Source organism: Rissa tridactyla, chromosome 14 (assembly GCF_028500815.1).
Source record: "Rissa tridactyla isolate bRisTri1 chromosome 14, bRisTri1.patW.cur.20221130, whole genome shotgun sequence".
In the NCBI taxonomy this organism is placed as follows: domain Eukaryota; kingdom Metazoa; phylum Chordata; class Aves; order Charadriiformes; family Laridae; genus Rissa; species Rissa tridactyla.
This window is the reverse complement of record NC_071479.1, coordinates 14,976,194-14,983,541: the sequence shown is the minus strand read 5'-3', so window position 1 is coordinate 14,983,541 and position 7,348 is coordinate 14,976,194.

Here is a 7,348-nt window from a genome sequence, read left to right as displayed (position 1 = left end):
CCTCCCCTAGGTTCTCAGTTCTGCTCCTTACCGGCCCTTCTGCAGAAGGCAGGCTGCTCTTCTGACGTAAGCGACACAAGGCAACTTTTCCACCTGAGCCTTGACAAAGGCGCCAAGGAAGGTCTCGGGGAAGTTCCTTCTGAGCAAGCTCAAAGCCTGCCTCATCATTTTCTCTGCCAGCTGAAGGCGTTGCATACACCAGCAAACCTGCAGAGGAAAAGGGAAACACCCTGATCTGCTCGAGTCGGCCAAGAGACTGCCGGAGTCTGCCGGTGGCTTGTGATGCCAGGGATAGCCCCTGCAGCCGGGGAAAGCATCCAGCTCCATCCCCCAGGACACCCCTCCAGACCTCCCCATCTCTTTACCTCCCCTTTGAGGCTGAAGAAGGTGGCCTCTTCAAAGCAGGCTATCGCAGTGGCTTTCATCTTCCTCAGGACCTCCGCTTCGTTCAGCTTCATGAGGGCCTTTGCGCAAGCACAGAGAGAGCAGGCGAGCGTGATGCAGAGCCCATGGCCGGCCTCGTCCTCCCCTGTTGCCTCTGGCATCTGTCTTAAGAGGGCCCGTTTCTCCCCCTGCTGATGCCCGCCCCAACACAGTCACGCCGGCTCAGAGCACAGGCACCAGTGCTCCTTCAGATCCCCTCCCTGCTAATTCCCCTCCTGCTATGGGCACGGTGGCCTGTGTCTCCGTCCACAGAAGAGGCAAGCCGGAGGAAGAAGTCAGGCTCTGACCCCAGCATGTCCCTTCCAAGGCCCCGTCAAGGCACGCCCTATTGCAGCGGTGAAGTTGTCCTGCCCAGAGCCAGCTGACTGAGAGGACTCCGTGCACGGTGGGCACTGGCGAGCGAGGCAACTCACCATGTAGCTGTTGGAGACGTGCAGGTAGGCAGCAGCACACTCCAGAAGGTAGTAAAAGGCTCGGTCGGCATCGCCCATTGCCACGTAGTGGCGAGCCAAAGGCACAAGCACCGATTCCACGATGGCTCGGCATTCACACCAGTGTGTGCCGTTGTGCTGCCTGTCGGTCTCGTCGGGCAGCTCAGTTGTCTCTTCGCCCTCTGGCAGAAGCCGCTCCGCCACACTAGTCAGAGCACCGTTCCCAGGGGAAGAAGAGAGCAAAGAATGCACAGGCATCACCTACACTGGTCTTTTGCCCCACAGAGAGGCCATCAAAAGCCCTTTGTTCAAAAGAGAGCGCGAGCCCACGGGCAGGCATGACTCCTACAGCTGCTTTGTAGCCAGGGAGAAGAAGACAAGCTGGGCTTTCTGTCACCTCCCCCAGGCAAACCACCCGGCTCCCTGTGGTGGCTTTTCGCCTGCAGATCTTGTAGCGCTCCTCTCGAGGAACTGGAAAGCAAGGCCTGCTCCAGGGTAGTGTGACCATCACTAGGAGCCCACGGGCTTCCTCCAGCACTGTCTCACCTCCGTGGCCATCTCTTCCCCGCTCCCACCTCACAGAAAGCCTCTTCCTTAAGCTAGAGTCACAACCGGCAGGCAAATGCCAGCGCTTCCTTGGTCTCCTCTGGAGACCCCTGAGGCCCCTGCCTTTACAGAGAATCAAACCCTTGTCTGCTCACCCAGTTTCCTCCTCCATGAAAGCCTGCTGCTCTGCGGCATCTGCAAAGAAAACAGGGGGTTAGACACCTCCTCGCCTGCCCCAGGGGAAGAGCTGCTCTCGCTCTCCCACTGGGCTTCAAGGACCCTTGCGAGGGTGCCGACACGCTGAGCAAAGTCTGCGGTGGTTGTCCTCAGCTCCTGGGCTCGTCCCCGGCAGACCTCCTCCCAGCCGATCCCCAGCATACACCCCTGGGCTCCTGGAGGGCCCGGGCTGTGGAGCACGGTGCACAGCGTACCCCCAGTGGCGTGGGTCCTATCCTGCTTCAGCTCTTCTCCAGCCAGCACCAAGGCCTCCCAGCTGCATGAGTCGCCTCCGTCGGCAGGGTCCCGACAGCTGCCTCCGTCCTGGCTGCTGGTGACGGCGAAGTGGTGGAAGGCGACAAACTCCCCTTGGCCGCAGCTCCTGCATTTGTGCGCGTGCTGCTCCAGGAAGGCGGCACACTTGCCGTGCAAGGCGACTCGCTGCCTCTCGGGCCACAGCTCGTACGCAGCCTTCTGCAGCAGTGGGACGCAGAAGGCCAAGACGCCAGGCTGCTGCTCCTCGGTCCTCGTGCTGGGAGAGGGCCTCTGCACACCTGCAAGGCAAAGGGCCTTGGCATCAGCCCCAGCTCAGGGCCGTCGCAGCCGGGGCACGAGAGTCATGCCTTGGCGTGCACCCTTGCCAGCCAACCAGCACTGCTGCACACCGAGCCTTGCAGCACGGGGCAAAAGGGCCCAGCTTGCCTTGCTGACGCTAGCCCAGCCCCGCGGACACAGCGCTCAGCTGCGCTCCAGGCAGGAGCTGGGCATGTCACCACCAGCCCAAGCAAGCCCCGTCCAGCACTTTCTCCCTGCTCTTGGCAAGGCAGTCCCCAGCCTCCTGAGCTTCCTCCTGCGCCACAGGGGAGTCAAAGCTGAATAAAAGCCCGTCAAGGGCCCCGGGGCAACCTGGAGAGCATCTTTGATCAGGTGGCTGGGAGAGGATGTCAGGGACTCCACACGCCCTCCCGTGCCTGCGCTACGAGCAGCACTCGGGATGGCACTTGGTGGGAACCTCCCTCCAGCGCAAAGCTAGCGGGCTTTGAGACTGACCCGTAAGGTCTTTGAACAACCCATCGCAAAGAGCCGTGCCTGCCTGAGCCCCAGCCACCCCTCACGGCAGGGGAAGCGCACCATGCCCTGGGGAGCCCTGCCGGGACACAGCTGGGAGCTCCCTTGTCCACCTGCCCGCTACCACTTACTGCTCTCCACCTGCGAAGAGGTGGCTGGCCCCTCGGTAGGATCTTGCACATCTTCTGGCACCTCTGTGTTTTTCAGCCACCTCAGGATGTTGTCGCTCACCAGCTCGTCCAAGGAGGAATTCATATGGGTCCTGAGGCCAGTGGGAAGGATGTGCAACAGGAGCTGGGTGGTAAACACCGGCCCGATGATGGCTGCAAACTTCACAACCATCCGCGTCAGCGGCTGCATCCGATCCAGCTGAGTCAGCGCAATCTCTGTCAAGAAGAAACAACACGTCTCTCTTGCCTCTTCCCCATGCTGAGGCTGGAGAGGCTGGAAAGTTTCAACCCATGAGATGGGGTAGACTTTGGCCTCCTCTGCTTGCGGCTGCACCTACTGGGCAATCGCAACCCAGGGTAGGCATCTTCAAACTGGCTCCGCTCCTGATGGAATCGCAGGCCATGAGGCCTGGGGAAAAGCCAGATGCTCAAACAAATGCTCCCCCACCGAGGGCAGGGAGGGCAGGACCCAGCAGGTATGCGCATCCCATGATGTGCCCTACCAGATCTGGAGTAGGCTTTTGCCCAACAGCGCACACAGAGAACTTTCCCCACATCACAGGTGGACACAGAGCTCCCCACAACGCTTGCCTTAACTTGGCCAGACAATACTATTCCTTTCTCTTGGTTTTCTTTTTTTTTTTTTTTTGGACAAAGCCACTTCACAGCAGGAATACTTTAGCATGATGTTTCTTCACAATTCATAACAAATGTCTATGGCCAGAGAGGTTTGGTTTGGATTAAGTGCCTTGAGACCAGCATTAGCTGGGGAACTTAAAAAGAGAACAGCAACACAGATGCTGCGTCAAAGTTGGGACAGAGGCAAGTCAAAGCCTTTTCCCAGCAAAGTATTTGTTTTGGTGAGAAAAGGGAGCCATTTCAGTGTTGCACGGATAACCTTTTCTCTCCTACCTGCTGACGGAGAGCAGCCAGCAGGCTCACAGGAGGGGAAAGCGGCTGCCTGCAGCCCCAGGCCTGTTTCTGGTGGGACCGGAGCCCCCTTCCCAGCAGAGCCCCCACGCTGAGAGGGTGACTCTGCAGCACACGGATGCCCGGCCTCCCTCCAGCCCCTGCCCCGGGAAGGAGCCCCAGCACAGCCGACAGCCGGCAGAGCGGCGCTCGGCTCCTTACCTTTCAAGGGGATGGGCAGCGCGGTGTTCTCCAGGGTCACGCCTGGCCTGAGGAGGCAGACCCTCCCGTCATTCCCCGCCTCGGAGCTCCAGGTTGCTGCGAGGGATGAAGCCTCGGCTGCAGATGCTGGGCGGAGCAAGAGAGCACCGATAAGGCAGTTCGCAAAGCGACTCGCAGCTCGCGAGCGCTTCACGATTCACTTGGGATGGGACAAGTCGCCCCCGACATGGTCCAGTGCCTGCCCTGAATGTGGTGGTCATGAAGCAGAGCAAAACAGTTCCCACCAGTTCCCAGCCAGGGAAACTGCTGGTGCTAATGCAAGACGTGGCCTCAGTCCTGGCTCTTCCCAAGGCCGCGGCACTCTGGCTGGCATTGCTCTCTCGGATGGCATTACCACCGTTTTCTTCCGTTACCGGCACTCTTGTGGGGATTTATGGTTTGGCATTCAAGTTTCCTGGGCTCGTCCCTCACCTCAAGCTGGGGTTTGTTCTCAAGTGAGCTAGCCTTTGGCCAAGTTAAACTGCATGCCCATTGGAATGCCTAAGAAACACCACAAGCACATGTGCTTCGGAAGGATTTCCCCTGTGTTTTAGCCCCACAACCCCCGCCCCAAGAATGTAGGTCCCTCCGAGCCACCAGAACTCACTGCCCCTGCTTTGCCTGTCCCAACAGCAAGGCGCACAGGAGCCCGCACCTCCGCCAGACCAAGATCTGACTCTGCCCAGAGCCACGGGGGAACAACGGGGCAAGACTCTGCTGTGGAGAACACGCCACAGCAACTCGCTAGTCGCAGCCAAGGTGCTTACTGATCAGGCTCTCCCAGTTGTCCTTTGCTTTTCCAGACTGCCTCCGGGTGCAGAACTGGAGCATGTCGTTGGCACGAAGGCAGCGCAGCAGCTCCTCGCAGTAATATGGGATCCCTGAGCTGGTTCGGATCAGGAACCTGCACAGGAGCAGACCCGTCGGGGACCAGCACAAGGAAAGTAAGGTGAAACACAGTCCAGGTGGGCGGCCAGTCACTCAGGCATACCAGGGTAGCCAGCATCTTCATCACAGCTACACCTCACTTTGGAAAGGGATCGTCCTCCCACTGCCTTGGGATTTTGTGCCCCCTGAACCCTCCAGCCTTTGCCGAAGTCCACGGGAAAAGAATTGCGGACAATGCCCAAAGCGCAGAGCAGCGAGCCCTGCCTTTCTTCTCCTCAGGAGCCTGGAGAGGATGGACCTCTGCCCCGGGGAATCTCCCCCACAGCCCAGCCACCCAGACCAAGGCCTTTTCTGTTCACACCCAGACACAGCTGGGCTCAGGACTCTTCCTCCCTTCCTCCCTGTGCGGCAGCCAAGGCTGACACCTCCCAGGCTGGGTGTCTCGGGAGTTGCCCGCTCTCAGCGCACACCCACCAGGGTGAGGCATAACAAGCCGCCCACGCCTGGCACTCGCTAGAGTCCGGGATGCTTCTAGCGGCCCTGCGCTCCCTTGCCTGGGGGGCTGATTCCCTACCACGGTCAGCAGAGGTTCAGGCCCTCAGGAAGAGCTCCCCTGCCTCCAACTTACCTCACCAGATCCCTGGGGATGCTGACCACTCCGAGCTCCTTGCAGACTTTCTGCATCACAACTGAAGCTTTCAGCTTGTCCAGATGAAGATAAGTGATTTTCTGGGACGTGGCGTTGTCTGCTGCGGCTTTGCGAAAGCTCTCTGTTATCTCGTAGCCTGGGGCTAAGCTCATGACCATGAAGAGGGAGACCTTTTGGAGCACGGGTGACATGATGAACCAGGAGTCAGGGTCGATGAAATGGGCATTGTCGATGACAAATATGCCAAAATCTCCTGTAAGGGTCTGAAAAAAAGCAGGTTGCTCTGAGGGGAATCCAGTGGATTCTCAGCTGTCTTGCAGGGGACGAGATTTAGCCTCCGTCTCTTGAGAGGATGCTCTGAAGTCTCTCCCCAGCCACTTTCCCGCTCGGAAGCTTACTGACTCTTTGAGACTGGAGGGTCATACCTAACATCACTTGCCCTGCAGAAGGAGGGAGCTCGGGCAAGGGAACCCAGAAGACATTGTTCCTCCTCCAGGGCACACTTTACGGGAGGAAAGTCCTCGGGTGTGTTTGTGGGGCTGCGGGGGGAAGTGGGGGGGCGAGGGCTTTCTCGGGCTCTGACGGGCCATGACCCAGGTGCGCAGTCATCCCGCCTGCTCACACCTCAGTGGTACAGAGCCCGCAGACGGCAGGGTTTTTCCTTCTCTGACCCAGGGGGAAGGAAGGAGAAATGCTCACCTTCTCCAGCACTTTCAGCCGAGTCGAGTGCAATTCCAGTTTTCTTTGAGTTTCATCCATCTCGCGAACATTGTCCGAAATGGGGAACTGGCCAGAAAAGCAGAGTCAGGGAGAAACACGGCTCCGGGGCTCGGCACACCTACCCAGCACGCAAGACCGCAGAGCCCACCGTCTCTGACAGCCTCAGCACCTCACCTCTGCCCAGCACAGGGGCAGGGAGCCGCAGCGGGGACTCCACCCAGAGCCTAAAGCAAAGGCCCTCTGCTGAGGGTCTCTGCAGAGCTGGGGCTTGGGCTGAGCCGGTTCTCTGGCTGTGGGAATCATGGGCTGGCTGGGGCAGACCCCTCGCACAGCGGTGACCTCGGCACGAGGTCAGGAACAGCCTCTCTCCAGTGCCACTTCCAGGGTGCCGAACAAGGCACCGGGCACTGCGGATGCGGCGCAGGACACCAGCCCCACAGACAGGGAGCCCCCCGGGCCCAGGCATGGCAAATGCACACTGTGACCCCCGCAATGCCCACCCCGGAGCTAAGGCACTCCCAGCAGCGTGCCCACTCAAGGTCAGACCCAGACAAGCTCAGGAGAAGGCCTTCTCAACGTCCACAGGGGCCTCTGGCTCTCACCTTGACACCGAAAATGTCATTGAGGAGGCAGTAGCTGCTCTCTTCGATTGTCCCTTGCAGCTTTGTCTTCAGCACGCGCTGCCTGTCGCCGCGCGATTCACAGTCCTGGAGGCCCAGGGCCCTGGCCATCAGCATGCGGATGGCAGAGAAGGGCTGCCTCATGTCGATCTCCAGCAGTTCCAGGGCAACCACCCTGCGGTGCAAAAGCAAAAGGCACTGAGATTCCCCACAGCCCCAGCCTTCTAAGACAAGAGGGGCGGAGGTGCCCTTTGGGGGGAGCTCTTCAGCCCCCCATCTCCAAGCGCTTCCCACAGAAGGCCAAGCCTTTCCCTCCTCGTACGAGAAAGGGCACAGAGGGGCAGTTGCTGCCAAGCCAGCGGGAGAGCCGGGTCCAGAGCCTGTGTCTCTGCAGCGCCGGCCTAGGTCTCCCTACGTGCCCCCTGC